The 16,262-nt window shown below is 47.7% G+C and overlaps 1 non-coding gene across 1 annotated transcript; it reads left to right on the forward strand.

Annotated features, from left to right (window-relative positions):
- Window positions 1-15,804: 15,804 nt before the first annotated feature.
- LOC135873150 (U6 spliceosomal RNA) lies at window positions 15,805-15,911 on the forward strand. Its single transcript, XR_010561087.1, has one exon. It is a non-coding gene; the product is annotated as a U6 spliceosomal RNA (small nuclear RNA).
- The last annotated feature ends 351 nt before the right edge of the window (window positions 15,912-16,262 follow it).

Consider the following 16,262-nt stretch of genomic DNA (forward strand, 5'->3'; position numbering starts at 1 on the left):
CCCGCTCTCCTAGCTGGAGCTCCAGCCGGAACACTGCAAGCCCCGCAGCCCCGCGACCCCGGCCGGACCGCGGCAGCCCCGCGACCCCGGCCAGACCGCTGGCCGGAGTGCGGCAGCCCCGCAGCCCTGTGACCCCAGCTGGACCGCTGCAGCCCTGCAGCCCCGTGACCCCGGCCGGACCTCCGGCCGAACCGCGGCAGCCCCGCGACCCCGGCCAGACCGCTGGCCGGAGTGCGGCAGCCCCGCGACCCCGGTCAGACCGCTGGCCGGAGTGCGGCAGCCCCGCAGCCCTGTGACCCCAGCTGGACCGCTGCAGCCCTGCAGCCCCGTGACCCCGGCCGGACCTCCGGCCGAACCGCGGCAGCCCCGCAGCCACGCGACCCCGGCTGGACCGCCGGCCAGACCGCGGCCCCCCCTCCCCCAGCCGGCAATCAAAAGTGCAGCCCCAGGAATCGGGCCCCGCACTTGCTAAAGCCGGCCCTGTCAGCAGTGCTGACTGGAGCTCCCAGGTCCCTTTTCTACCGGGATGCCTGGCAACCCTATTAATGATACCAGCCTTTCTACTTCATTTCTTTTGTGCTGCCCCTGTGCCTGGAATACCAGTCCTGAGGTGGGCCAGCTCTCCTCATTCAACTCTATCCTCAAGACCTCTTTGGGCCATGATACTCACAAGAAGTTGCTAACTAATAAAAAAGTTAGAGGGGCAGCTGGGAAATGGCCATACATTTAATAAACAACACTCCAGTAAAAGCTCATTGCGCTAACACTCTTTATTGAGGGGGAGATTTTCAAAGGCACAATGCGCAATTTAGCTTCACCTTATTTATTTTTATTTCAGCATATAAGAGGAACACAGGCACTAGGCAACTGTAAGAGGGGCCAGAGCAAATCCCGTGTGGCACAGTGTGGCCCTACCAGCACCCAGCCCTCAGTTCCCTCAGGGGTCTTTCAATAATTTTCTCCATACCAGAATATTTGTGGGATCTTATTTATTAAATGTTTTCAAAATTCAGACTCTTTGGCCTCTCAATCTCCAATCCTTCATCCTGTTGGTTCAGGACTCCCAGTGCTCCCACAGCTCTCCTGCTCAGGGCCTGTGTTGTGATTCGAGCCATCTTCCCCAGCAGCCAGTTTCCAGCCCTGCTTCACAGAGCACCTCTTCCCACCCTTGGTTCAGGGTCCATAGCCCTCCTTCTAAGGCCAGGTAGGCATTCTCTTTGAGTTGTCTGCCTGTTTTCTTCCTTTGGCTCTCTGGATGGTTCTTGTTTATTCCTAGGCTTGGACTGATTTAGCTATATGATCTATCATGTGACTGGAATAACTTTCCCCACCCGGGGAGCTGGACCCATTACCTCTTAAAGGGGCCAGTGACCAATGCGACAGCACCTTTGGCAGATCATTCAAAATCCAATCTACAACGACAACAGTTTTTCTCCACACAAGAGGAATTGGTCCACAAAAGTAGAATTTCCCAACCTCAGCCTCCGCAAAACTCTATTCCCCCTGTCCCATTCAAATCTCAGCCCTCCCCAAACAGATGGGCTTTGCAACAGGTTGTAAAGGTCAACAAATTTGGTCATTTAGACTGAGTTAGGAAGTGAATTGCAAAGTCAAGGGACCATCATGGGGAAAGTCTTGCAACCAGCCCCCTCTTGTATTCTCTTAAAGGACTGGCACATACGACTTATTGTGAAAGATTCAAGGCACTCGATCTATTTAGCTTATCAAAGATAAGGTTAAGAGGTGTCTTAACCGTCTATAAGTAAAAATTGCTGAGGGGGGTTCACCTTCCTCTGCAGCATGGGACACAGGTCACTTGCAGATTTCAACTAGTGTAATAAATGGTGAATTCTCTGTAACTTTAAGTCTTTAAACCATGATTTGAGAAGTTCAGTAACTCAGCCAGAGGCTAGGGGTCTATTTCAGGAGTGGGTGAGGTTCTGTGATGTGCAGGAGGTCAGATTAGATGATCATGATGGTCCCGTCTGACCTTAAAATCTATGAATCTGTCTACATGGGGAACAAAAATCTGATAACAGAGGGCTCTTCAAACTAGCAGACAAGGGTGTAACAAATCCAATGGCTGGGAGCTGAAGCTAGACAAATTCAAATAAAGTGCAGATGTTTAACAGTGAGGATAATTGACCATTGGATCAATTTACCAAGGGTCATGGTGGATTTTCCATCACTGGAAATCTTTAAATCAAGATGGGATGTTTTTGTAAAAGATATGCTCTAATTCAACCACAGCTGTTGGACCCGAAGCAGGAATTAATTCCTGGAAGTCCTATGGCAAGTGTTATGCAGGTCAAATTATGTGATCATAATCGTCCCTACTTGCCTTAAAATCTACAAAACTTATATCTAAGCCAAGGGAATTCCACCTCAAACCCCTCTGCATGTCCCAACCATGACAGCATCTCACACACTCACGCTCTCTCTCTCTCCTTTATAGATCAGAACCAGCACTTTAAGCTCCACCCAGAAACTAACATGTAGCCAGTGCAGATTCTGGGAACTGGTATCCTGTGCTCACACAAATCACCACTTTCTACATGAGCATCGGTTTGGAATTAATATAAGATGTTGTCTCATGTAGAGTAAATATCAACAGGCTAATCTCTAAGTGACAAACACGTAGATAATGATTGCAAAGGCGTCATCCAAGAGAAAGGCCCTCCTGGCCAGATGCAGATAGAAAACACCAGCCTTGGCCAGGATCATCTATTAAATGAGTACTCCTCTGAGCTAGACTCCTTTGTTCTCCTACGACTCCTATTGCTTTCTCTCATGCCACCCCAAAGCATGGAACTCCTTCCCAGTCCTTGTTCTCCAAGACGCTACTCTCTCTCTTCATTCAAATCCTTTAAGGATGACATAGTTGAGTTTCTGTATTTTTCCAGTCCTTATGCTGTCCATTGAGACTGTCAATAGGAATGTCAGTTGTGGTGGTGATTTTTGTGATGGAGGCCCTAGTCCAGTAGGAACTGGACTGAGATCCCCATTTCACTTAACCTCAGAACAGCCAATGAACATTTTCACAGAGGTCATTTCATGCAGGCCACTGAACAGCCAACAGATGATAACTTTTCATATACCAAACCCAAGCTAGATATGGACTAGAAAACTGTTGGTGAATGCCCCAATGAATACCAATGCCCCAAGACAATGTACTGTGTTGAAGAGGAACATTGCAAATTTAGTGAACTTACGATGTGATCCAAATCTCATTAGAGTCAATAAGGGTCTTTCTATAGAGAGCAGGAACTAATCAATCCCCTTACAGGACAGGCTCAGTTTAGAGTAAGAATCACTAACCCTCCTAGGGATGATCAAATATTTTCTGTCAAATCTGTTTTATGTTGGAAAATTGGATTTTTGACTAAAGGAAATTTAGCAAAAGTGTCTGCTGTCCATGGAAACTTTCAATTTTTTGTCAAATAACCAAACCCCCTTTAGTAGGTTTCTCAGTGGGGCTAGGTGGCTTAGGGGTTAGCATCCTCCCCAGCAAGGGGGGTAGTAGTAGGGGAGCTCAGGCCCACCCACTCCACTGGGTTCCAACCAAGGGCCCTATGAGGATCAGCAATGTTGGCCCCTGGAGAGGATTGTGGACAATCTTCCTCGTCCCAGCCATCCACATCCAAGCACCAATTTTGATCTGTTGGTAGAAGTGCCAATAGACCACTCCCCCCAATTGCTACAACTGACCACTGCTACCTACCCATTTGGCCACTGGTTGGCAGCTGTTCCGCAGTACCTGGGAATGCATAACATCAGACCGATGGGTCCTAGAGCTCGTTAACAATGGATAGTCTATCCATTTTACCTCCCTACCCTGTCCACAACACCCTTCCCTGTCCCTCTTCAGGGATCCTTCTCACGAGAGTTTACTACAACAAGAGGTAGATCATCTCCTCCAGTTAGAAGGCATAAAAACATTACCTCAACATCTATGAGGCAAAGGGTTCTACTCTCGTTATTTCCTAGTACCCAAGAGGCAGGGAGACCCATACTAGACCTCAGAGCTCTCAACAAGTTTGTCAAGGCTCAAAAATTCAAGATGGTCACTCTAGCAACGCTTATTCCAGTGTTGGAACAGGGAGACTGGTTTTTGGCCTCGACCTTCAGGACACCTATTTTCATATTTCAATCCTTTTGACTCTCAGACTATTTCTCAGATTCACTCTAGGACAAGACCACTACCAATACAGGGTGCTCCCCTTCAGACTATCATCGGCCCAAGCGTATTTTCCAAGGTTCTCTCAGTAGTAGCTGCCCACTTATGTTCCCAAGGAATCATGATTGTTTCTGAAAGAGGCTCACTGAGTTACCAAAGCTGCAATGTACTTGTTTACAGAACTGGGTTTACAGATCAACGCCCAGAAATCAACCCTCTCTTCAGTGCAGTGCCTGGAATTCATATGCACCGACCGTGACTTTTTACAGGCCAGAACCCTCCTACCTCAACACAGATCCCTCTCTTTGATCACACTCATAGACAGTTCAAAACAGCCCACAAATATCAGCCAGACACTGCCTCCTACTCTTGGGGCATATGGCAGCGGGCACAGCAATAATGCCACATGCCAGGCTTCCTATGCAGTGTCTACAGATGTGGTTCAGCTCGGTTTACAGACCAAAGAGGGACAGACTAGACAAACCCCTGTCACTACCCACCAGATCAAAATCTCCTTAGATGGGTGGAAAGACCTAGCCAACATTTGCAAAGAGATCCCCTTCTTGCAAAACCCCGCGTTGCTTCTCACCACCAACGCATCGCTCATAGTGTAAGGTTTCTGTCTGTTGCATAACTAATTTTGCAGGATTTAAATCAGTGGTTCTCAAATTTTTGTACTGGTGACCCCTTTCACATAGCAAGCTTCTAAGTGTGACCCCCCCCCCTTATAAATTAAAAACACTTTTAAATATATTTAACACCAGTATAATGGTGGAGGCAAAGCAGGGTTTGGGGTGGAGGCTGACAGCTCGCAACCCCCCCCCCCCATGTAATAACCTCGCGACCCCCTGAGGGGTCCCGACTCCCAGTTTGAGAAACCCTGATTTAAATCAACTAAGGTGGTGGGGTCTTATTGGGTAAAGAATTGTTTCACAATATGTTAGGATTGGTCAAAGAATTATTTTGTAATATTTTAGTAAAATGCTTGTTTAAGGTATAGCTAAGCAGGACTCAAGTTTCACTATATAAACTGGAGTCCAAATGGAAGTTCTTTGGAACCAACTCCAGGACAAGATCAGAGCTGCCAGACCTCAACACTCTGCCAACTATATCGTGCAGAAGCTGGAGTCCCCGGATGACCCAATCCTGACTAGCCACCAGGAAAAGTTCATCTGCTTTATTGGGAGTGGCGAGCATTGTATGCTTAGCGTATGCATTCTGTTTTGGTGATTGTTAATAAATACAGACTAAGGATATTACTGTGTAGTGTCTTTCACTGGTAAAAGACCCCACAAACCCACAGTAGTTTACGCCCTGAGCCCGAAGAATGAGGTAAAGGGGGTGCCCTAGGCCTAGAGTATGCGGGTAACAATAAGGTGGGGTGCACATCTAAACGGCCTTACAACACAAGACAAATGGTCACCCATGGAGATATTCTTTCACTTCAACCTCCTAGAGCTAAGGGCGGTCAGGAATGCTTGCACCTGCTTCCTCCCGCTGCTCAAAGGATCACACACAAGAGTCCTAACAGACAACGTAGCCTGCATGTACTATATAAATCGATAAGGGGGAGCCAGGTCACCCTCCCTCTGCGTGGAGGTGATGAGACTATGGAACTGGTGTATCTCCCATGACATCATGCTGTCAGCAGCCTACCTCTCAGCACACAAAACTCCATAGTGAGCAGTCTGTTGCAAATTCCCACACGACCACAAGTGGGAGCTAGACCCAGCAGTACTGTACTTCATGATCTATTCAGGCGGTGGGGGACACCAACCACAGACTTGTTTGCCAATTACCTGAACAAGAAATGTCCACGCTACTGCTCCAGACAGGGATAGGACAACACTCCCTGGACGATGCTCTCCTCCTCCCCTGGGGCGCGGACCTTCTTTACGCCTTTCCTCCTTTTCCCCTACTATTGAAGGTCCAGCTGAAAATAAAAAGAGACGGAGCACACGTCATTCTGATCACTCTTACTTGGCCGAGACAGACCTGGTACCCTTACCTGTCACAACTCATGATGTGCCTGCTGATCCCTCTCCCACTCACTCTGTACCTCCTCTCCCAGGACAGAGGACATACCCACATCCCAACTTGGGGGTTTCCACCTCAAGGCAGCGCCGTATTATTGCCTAGGCCGACAAGGCCTAGGCCTAGGGCGGCAAATTTTCAGGGGCTGAAGCTCCCCTCCACGCCCCGCCCCCCTGCTCCAGCTCATCTCCGCCTCCTCTGCAAGCTTGCCGCGGCGTCCTGTTTCTCGCCCCTCCCAGCGCTTGCGCCGCGAAACAGCTGTTTCGCGGGGCAGGGAGGGGGGAGGAGGGGGAACGCCACACGCTGGGGGAAGAGGCGGGGCCGGGGGCGGGGATTTGGGGAAGGGATCCAATAGGGGAAGGGAGGGGGCGGAGTGGGGGCAGGGACTTTGGGGAGGGGGTTGGAATGGGGGCGGGGAAAGGGCGGAGTCGGGGCGGGGCCAGGGCGGCAATTATTTCCCGGCCTAGGGGCGGCAAAATTATTAATCCGCCACTGCCTCAAGGCATGGCTCCTTCTTGGTTCAAACACCTAGAAAGCTCCTGTTTGAAGGAGGTGAAAGATGTTATAATTACACAGTAGAAAGTCCTTGACACGACATACTTACCTGCAAAAATGCTTCAGGTTTTGGATTTGGTGTACTTCCCAACAAATTTCCCCTATGTCCGCGACTCTTCCACATATCTTAGACTGTGCACTGGCCCTAAAAAGATCAGGGCTGCCTCTAAGCTCTCTCGGAATCCTCCTGGTGGATATAACAGCCTTTCACCAACCAGTAGAGGGATACTCAGTGTGCTGTCACACCTGACAACCCAAAGGTTCCTCAAGGGTATAGTAAACCTCTTCCCACAACCTCGACTTCCTATTCCCACATAGGACCTCACCAAGTACTGAAAGGACTGACTAGGCCTCCCTTCGAACCCATGGCCACCTGTTCGCTCACATACCTCTCAGTGAAAATGCCCTTCCTGATAGCAATTACCTCAGCTAGGAGAATAGGATAAATAGCGTCTCTGATGGTACATCCCCCTCAACACGGTATTCTTTCGGGACAAGGTTATGCTCAGGCCACATCCAAAATACCTTCCTACAGTAACCTCCCCATGTCACATGAACCAATTGATGCATCTTCCAACCTTCTACCCCAAGCCTCACAAAGACAACAGGGAGGCTGTATTATACACTGATATCAGGAGAGCCCTAGCCTTCTACCTGGACAGAACAAAGGTTTTCAGGAAGTCCCCCTCTCCAAGTGTGTCTCGAACTGCATCAGACACTGTTACCAAGTTTGCAGATACTATTTGTACACACTTCACAAGGTCAATCTCCTCGTCCGTCACCTTCTTCAAGAATGTCCCTATCTCAGAGGTCTGTAGAGTGGCAACATGGGCGTCAGTCCACACTTTCGCAGAACATTATACGATCACTGGGGACTCCGCCTCCGATGCCATCTTTGCCTCCACAGTGTTGTCATCTGTAACTGACACAATTCCGAAGGTCCAGCTCTCCAGAAGGGATACTGCTCAGGAGTCACCTAGAGTGGAGCACCCATAGGGACGCTACTCGAAGAAGAAGTTACCTTGTGCAGTAACGATGGTTCTTTGCTATGGGTGCTCCACAACCCACCCTCCTCCCCTTTACGTCAGCGTTCTTGTCAATGACTCTGCGGTAGAGAAGGAACCGAGGGGGTTTAGCCCACGTGCACTGACTAGCCTCGTGGTGCAGCAGGGGAGAGACAGCGCTTATGCGGTGCTAGCAGACACTGCTACTGAAATTCTCCAATCAGCAGTGCAGGAACGCAAGCACACCTGCAGTGGAGCACCCATAAGGACACACGTCTCGAAGAGACATCATTGCTGCACACTTCATGTTGGGCATAAAATTTAAAAATAAACTAAAAATATGTTCATGTTTGCATGTCTCCAGTAGATGGTGCCAGTGATCTTTTCGGGTCAGTTGCAACAGTATCGGTCAAATAGAGCAGCTTGACAATACTGGAAATATTTAAAAATAAATCAGGGCATATCTGTCCTTTTCCTTTGCTCTGTCTAAGTGTGAAATTTGGACCCCGAAGGCAACAGACGGAGAAAATGAAGTTTTTGGAATGTGGCACTATTGCCAAATACCGCGGTGTAATGAAAATAAAGACAGATCAATGAATGAATATTAATTAATATTACAGGGGGAAGGAGGGTAGTTTGCTTTTTGCTAGGGAAGATCACCAGGTAAAAGTTGGGATATTTTAGGGATGTATTAAGAAGACATGAAGAGACATCTGTACAGGAGCATGAGGCAGAGAAATGTGGGAAGGGCAGGAACAAAGAAATTGCCATATTGGATCAGAACATTTTTCCATCAAGTCCAGCATTTTGCCTTTGATAGTGGCCACTAGTTGATGGTTCAGTGTGTGAGGATACATGCACTGTTTCTTTAAAACAGGAATAGGAAGCCAGGCAAGAGTGAGGTTGGGAAAAGATATAGGCAGAAACCGCAGTAAAGCAGAGATAGCAACAGAGAGAGAAAGAGAGAGAGAGCGCCGGGGGGAGGGCGGAGAGTCCGGCCGCGGCCCCGCTCTCCCCGGTGGCTGGAGCGCCGGGGGAGGGCGGCGAGCCCGCCGCCCGGCCCCGCTCTCCACAGGTGAGTGCCGCCCCCCTCCAGGTGCCGCCCCAAGCACATGCTTGGAGGGCTGGTGCCTGGAGCCGGCCCTGTCTGTGCTGCACAGAATCTCACCCCACTGTATATGTGATAACATTACTATAGAGAAAAAAGGAGAAGAATCTCTCCTTGGCTGTGATGTGTGTTAATTTCTAATTCTGAGTAGATTTATCCCAGCTGCTAGGAACAGCTGTGAAAGATGTTTTTTTTCTTTGCCTTTCTCAGATCTGATGTATTTCTCTTCAGCGTCTTCTTAAAAGAGTTACTAAGGGTGGGGAAAGAAACACCGGATAAAAGTGTTGCTCGAGGGAGATGCAAACTGCAGCTCCGCATAAATCTGTCACTTTGATTCCCTGGAGAACAACTGCAAACTTGAAAAATGGCATGTTGAGCCAGGCACAGGTGTTAACTTTTTTTTTTAAAGGTTGCTGTGGATGGCCGTGGATACACAATTTCCTTCACTCTGCTTTAAGCTTAATTAGCTTGTCTATGACTATCACTTTGCTGATAAAAGTCTTATTAATACATGAGAGAGGAAAGTGTAACAGATAAATTGTACAGTCCTGCTACCTGCTGTGGGAACCATAGTAACCGCCTTTTGATGCGTCAGCTGTTTCATTCCCTAGTTAGAGTGATTCGCGAGAGGGTCTTAAAAAGGCATCAAAAGTTTGGTGTGGGTTTTTAGTAAACTGGGATTTAGGTGGGTCCTTCAGCCTTAGGGTCAGCTTTGTATCCTCTTTTACTATTGATCCCATTGAAACAAAGAAACATTTGATTGAAGAATATTCCTCATGAATGTAGAAACTTTCATCCCAAAGTGCTTTGGAAACAACTGACCAGATTTTCAAATGTGCTCAGCTCCCAGCAACTGGAGCTGCTGGGAGCTGAGCACATTTGAAAATCTTGCCGACTGGGCTCCATTCACTCTGGTTGATACAGCCTTGGCAATGGCTATTCGCACCCCTTTGAGAAACCAGAGACTGCTGCACCCCAGGGCGGGATCTACTCCCCAGAGGAAGGCAGTGTACCTTTCCCACTTCTGCCCTCCACAGGGGAGGTTAGCTTTAGACTGTAGTGAAGCCCTGCAGACAGGGACTGCCTGGACGTCCCCGGAACTGGCCCATCCTTACCAAGCCCCCTCAGCAGCTAGCAGCACCCACCTTAGGGGTTGTATTAGCTGCTGCGGTTCTCCAACTGCAGCACGGCCTTTGCAGGCTCCTTGTGCCAGCACAGTCCTCCTATGCAGAATTTACGCTGCTGAGGGCGCGGCATCCTGGGCCATGCCAGTAGAAGGCAGAAAAACCTAGGGATGAATCAAGGTCATTTACACACAACTCAAATGAACAGCAGCCACTTCTGGGGTGGAGGGCACGAATGAACCAGCACATTCAGCCAGCTACACAGCAGGGGATGAGAGGGGGCTGAGTAAACCTCTATTCTTAGGCAATGGGGTGTTTAACGTCCACATTCAACAGATGGCAACTTTGTTTTTAAATCTCCATCATAAAGGCAGATGTCATTTTTTGTTGCTACGATATCTAACATCCTGCATCTTTTAATGTCATTATACCTCTGATAGTCTTTATGATAGTGAAATAACTGTGTGCTAATGGAGACACATGCTGACTCACACCTGTGGATCAAGTGAAATAAGGTAAACTAATTTTTAGAAAGTTCAGGCTCAGATCATACATGGGCCAATATTTGTTTTGTAACAAATGAAACTAAAATATTTCGAGAGACGAGGTGGGTAAGGAGTAATATCTTTGATCATTGTTTGCAGTGGTGTTGTAGCCGTATAGATTCAAAGATTTTTGAGGGACAAGCTGGGTGAGGTAATATCATTTATTGGACCTACTTCTGTTGGTGAAAAAGACAAGCTTTCCAGCTTCTTCTGTGTAAACTCAAGTCAATGGGAGTTGCCGAAGGTGACTCAATGGTATAATCTGACTCACAGGGTACGTCTACACTACCCGCCGGATCGGCGGGTAGCGATCGATCTATCGGGGATCGATTTATTGCATGTAGTGTAGATGCGATAAATCGATCCCCGATCACTCTCCCGTCGACTGCTGAACTCCAGCAGTGCAAGAGGCGGAAGCAAAGTCGACGGGGGAGCCGCGGTCGTCAATCCCGCGCCGCGAGGAAGCGAAGTAAGTAATTTTAATTCTATCTAAGATACGTCGATTTCAGCTACGCTATTCTCGTAGCTGAAGTTGCGTATCTTAGATCGATCCCCCCCCCTCCCCCCCCAGTGTAGACCAGGCCTCAGAGTGTATACTAGGTAATGCTTTGTTCACCTGGTAAGTTTTGTATTCAAAAAGTGCAAGTCGGCTTGTGTTAAATCAAAATTAATAACAGGCTCTTGGCCAAGTTTTATATAGGTTGAAACTGGCTATATAAGACCAAGGGCCAGTTTTAAAAATTGAGATTTCTCTCCTCTTTTCAGTTGTGTTTTTCTGGTCCCATTCCAGTTAACAATCAGTACTTTGCTTTCATCCACATTTAATTTTGCCTCCAAATAGGCTTCCCTCTGGCTTTTATGAGTTGTGATATTATAGGTAGGATGGAGTGGGGTTCATTTTAAATATTTAAAATGTCATGATTAATGAGACATTATTGCAGTCCAACTAAGAAATTAGTTTATAGCAACAGAAATATATTCATTCTGTACTGTAATGCATTCTGTAATGCATTCTACTTGGGCCTAGACCACTCCAAAGCTCAAGCTAATACAGAATGCTGCCCCCTGTTTGTTGACTACTAGTGCAATACACAGGAAGTATTCAGTACTCAGCGAGTTGTACTGTCTCTTGTGTGGAGTTTTTAATCTTAATAATCTGCAAGAGCCTGATTCAACCCCAGCTGAAGTCAATGGAAAGATTCCCATTGACTTCAAAGTGAGTTGGATCAGCTCTCTGGGCCATCCATCCACAACTGAGGTCAGAAGAGGCATTTTGTGCGAAAGACCCTTTGTGTATAATGGAGGGAGCTGCTAACAGACCATTCTCTCTGACGGGTCCTTGATTTTTAAATTTGCTTCCCTTTAGCTCCTCTTTCTTTGCAGGTGCTTGGGGTAGTTTGGAAATTCATAGGCAAAGAGACTGGAGATCATGGCTAGGTGCTAGCCTGAGACTTAGGAGACATGGGTACAATTTCCAGCTCTGCCACAGGCTTCCTGTATGACCTTGGACAAGTCACTTAGTCTCTCTGTGCCCTCAGTTCCCCATCTGTAAAATGGGAATATCAGCACTTCCCTACCTCACAGGAGTTGTGAGGCTAAATATGTTAAAGAATGTGAGCCGCTCAGATACTACCGTAATGGAGGGCCATAGAAATAACTCAAGGTATGTCTACACTGCAGTAAAACACCTGTGGCTGGTGTGGGTCAGTTGGCTCAGGCTGTGGGGCTATACAATTGCAGTGTAGTCATTCGGGCTCAGGCTGGAGCCCAGGTTCTGGAACCCTCCCCCTTCATGGGGTCCCAGAGCCTGGACTCCAACCTGAGCCCAAACGACTACAGCACACTGCACTTTTATAGCCCTGCAGTCCAAGCCCCACCAGCCTGAGTCAGGGGACACGGGCCAGCGAGGGTGTTTTATTACAGTGTAGACATACCAATGGGTTACAGAGAGTTTTCCTGGGCTTGGAAAGAAGCCATCTGGCCCTGGAAAGAAAGCTGGAAGAAAATACATTGTGACAGGAGGGGCAGATGGGTTGTGTCTAACAAGACTTTTGTTTTGTGTTTGTTTAAAATCACAGTATCTTCAAGCTATTCTTGTCTCTATGCAGACAGCAAATAAAGATCACAAAAAAGAAAATTAAAGAATCCGATCTGGCTGTTGTTTGAGAGGGGGATGCAAACTTCACCCAGCAGAAGGGCTGCACTGATAATTTACTGAGGTCCCATGAAACTCATCCTAATTCTATATATCAACTTCAGGTATTGTAAACTGAGTTTACAACTTCATTCAATTTTTCCCCTTTTAAGGAGGAATTTAGAGACTTAGGCCGTGGAACTCCTGCATACTCAAATGCAAAAGGTTTTCCAATTCTTATTCCTTCTTTAAATGACACATGATTCCCTATAGACTACATTGACTGTGTACCAGTTGAACTTATGGAAGAACTGCAACAGTACACCACATAACTTACCCCAAAATGCTTGCTTCACTGAAGTCACTAACATCTCTCACAACCAAGCCCTTAGTTTTTCTCTAGAGTGTCTGCTGATTCTGCTCATTCATTCCATCTCTCATCAGTGCTTGGACACGTTTACTTCCTTGTTCACTACTGGTGCAGATCAGGTGCAGGCTAACCACCATCTGTGGTGCTCAGTAGCTGCCCATTTGCTGTTCAGTTGTTCTGCTGTCCCTCTCGATTGGTGCCATAATAAGCTTCTGGCTCTCTCAGCCACTTCTTCTATTGGTCCTGTGGCCCCTTCACCAATGCTACTTAGAATTCTAAGCACTTGCCACCTAGGCTGTGCAGAAACCCTCCTGGGATTCCCATGAAAGAAAGAAAATCTTTACTTTGTACTTTTTGTCCTTTAGTTCTGCCTCATACATATCATAGCCATCTTGGCATTAACTCCAACTGGATTTCTTTTCATACACTACTTGGAGGCCTCCAATTAATATTTACTGCTTTGCTGGTAGCTGTATCAATAGAAATAATCCATACATTCCAAATAAATCCTTCATTAAAAACCCAAGCTATTCATTGAACCCCCTGTTTACAACATTTTTACTTAAACTTAGCATAGTGAATGGTGTCTCTATAACCTGATCAACCACAAAACCTTCAGGTTTAGCACCTCCACACTCTCAAGCCATGCCTGAAATATCTACACAAGTTGCAAAGGGTATCATGATTAAAATTACCTAACACTCCCTCCGCACTGCACATCTGTCCCATAGTTTGTTTTGGAGAGGATAGCCTGTTCTCAGACTGTTTTGCAGCTTTACAGTGGGATATTAAAGGATTGCTGCATTCCAGTCTAGAGGTGGCTGCATTTCAGTGTGTGAAGTGACCCCCACCCCATATACATTGTAAAATCCTACTACCCTGATCATGGTCATATCTGAGAACCTCCAGAAGTGCATTAAGCAATGTGCCTAGATTCTTTTCCTCTTTTTTCCCAATTTCTCTCCAAGTCAAAAATTATGTGAGGGTTGGTTTTGGTTTTCTAATTTACGTTATGCGAGCTGTGCTACGTGTGTTTGTTACTGAAGACGAGATCAAAGGAGAGTGCCTGGCACTTGGAACAGAACGTGGTGACGTTTGAGATGGTTCTTAAATCCTGTGGGAGATCATTTCCCCAGCCTAAAGTTCTATGGGATCATTTTAAAGGAAAGGAGCTATATAAATAAATATGAGACTGCATTATTATTCACTTCTGCAGCTCTTTTTGTGAGACCCATGACATCACAGCATGCTCTGACTGCTTTGCAGGGTTTTATGGGGGGGTTAGTGTTGTTTATTGCATCTTAAATCTAGACCTCTCACTGCGCTTATTTTTCAGATATGTTAGCTCAAACTATGAGACTGATTAATCTGATTCTGAATGAGGGAAGTTTTGTATTCAGTTGGCTGGCTGCTACTATCAATAATTAATGCAAGAGTACTATTGATTTCTGCTCTCTGTGCCTGGTAATGAAAAACTGAACAGATATGCAAAGGAGCAAAGAAGAAGTAATGTCTAGTATCAAAGCCATTCATTTCAACATAGTCCAAGTTGACACTGAATTATTTTATCTTATTAATCTATAAAGTTTTATTCAGTCTTCACACATCTGTTCAACTTCCCCTGTTGCTTTAACTAAATACATTATTCTTCTTTGCTTCCTGCCCCTAAAATGTGTAGGGTTGCTGTGCCCTGTTATAATGGCCAATGAGTTAAGGGATGTCTATATGTGTATAGTCTGTAATTCTGTAAAGCTCCAGGACTCAGACAGTACACTGATCAGCACTCTGGGTAAAAATTTTAAAAGCATCTGTGTGACTTAGCAGCCTAAGTTCCATTTTCAAGAGTGACTTTTTTACCTATAAATACCATAACTTTGACAGTGTCATAAAAGACACTGTATAAATCAGTCGGTTATTGTTATAACATCTAGAGATGGGCCCAGATACTGTGGTGATGAGCGCTATAGAAATGCTTATAAATAAAAGAAATCCCTAAATCCAAACCCCTGCTCAGAACTCTGCCAGACATCAGTGAAGATCCAATCCAGGTGTGGATTCGAGCTCCATGACTGGGGCTCTTCTGCATAATGGGTCAAACCAAAATGGCAGATCCAGATCTCCCCAGGCTCTCAGGAAGTTCAGACCTGGTTTGGAACTTGTGATTTGGGCCTATCTCCAGAATTGTAAGTTCTCTCATTAGGGTTGCCAGGCATCTGTTTCTTGACCGGAACGCCCAGTTGAAAAGGGACCTGGTGGCTCTGGTCGGCACCACTGACGAGGCCGTAAAAAGTCCAGTTGATGGTGCAGTGGGGGTCCGGGGCTAAGGCAGGTTCCCTGCCTGTCCTAGCTCTGCGTGGCTCTTGGAAGCAGCCGCCAGGTCCTTGCAGCCCCTAGGTACATGGGCGGCCAGGGAGACTCCATGCACTGCCCTCGCGCCCACAGGCGCTGCCCCTGCAGCTCCCATTGGTCGCAGTTCCTGGCCAATGGGAGCTGTGGGGGCAGCCCCTGTGAGCGCAAAGGCAGCACGTGGAGCCTCCCTGGCCTCCCGGGCACCTAGGCACCACAGGGACCTGGCAGCCACTTCTTGGGAGCCGCGGTATGTGCTGCCGGGACCACACACTCCAACTCCCTGCCCCAGCCTGGAGCTCCCTCCTGCTCCCCAAAATCCCTCATCCCTGGCTCCACCCCAGAGCCTCCACCCCCAACTGGAGTCCTCACATCCCCCCGCACCCAACCCCCTAACCCAGCCTGGAGCCCTCCCCGCAGCAGCACATATACTAAAATTGGAAGGATACAGAGAAGATTAGCATGGCCCCTGCACAAGGATGACATGCAAATTCGTGAAGCATTCCACCCCAAACCCCTCATCCCAGCCCCACCCCAGAGCCTGCACCCCCAGCTGGAGCCCCCTCCTGTACCCCAACCCCCTGTCCCAGCCCGGTGAAAGTGAAAGAGGGTAGGGGAGAGCGAGCGATGGAGGGAAGGGAATGGAACGAGCAGGGGTGGGGCCTCGGGGAAGGCAGGGGTGGGGCAGGGGTGTTTGGTTTTGTGCCATTAGAAAGTTGACAACCCTGTCTCTCATGGGTGGTGAGTGGACCCCCCTTTCAGGGAGGCTAGCCCCCCCAGCCCCATCCCTTCTGCCCAAGGCCCTGCCCCCCGCCCAACAGCTCCAAGCCCCCCACCGTCCCAGCCCCCCCCCCAATGGCCGGAG

This window comes from Emys orbicularis, chromosome 1 (assembly GCF_028017835.1).
Source record: "Emys orbicularis isolate rEmyOrb1 chromosome 1, rEmyOrb1.hap1, whole genome shotgun sequence".
NCBI classification, from domain to species: domain Eukaryota; kingdom Metazoa; phylum Chordata; order Testudines; family Emydidae; genus Emys; species Emys orbicularis.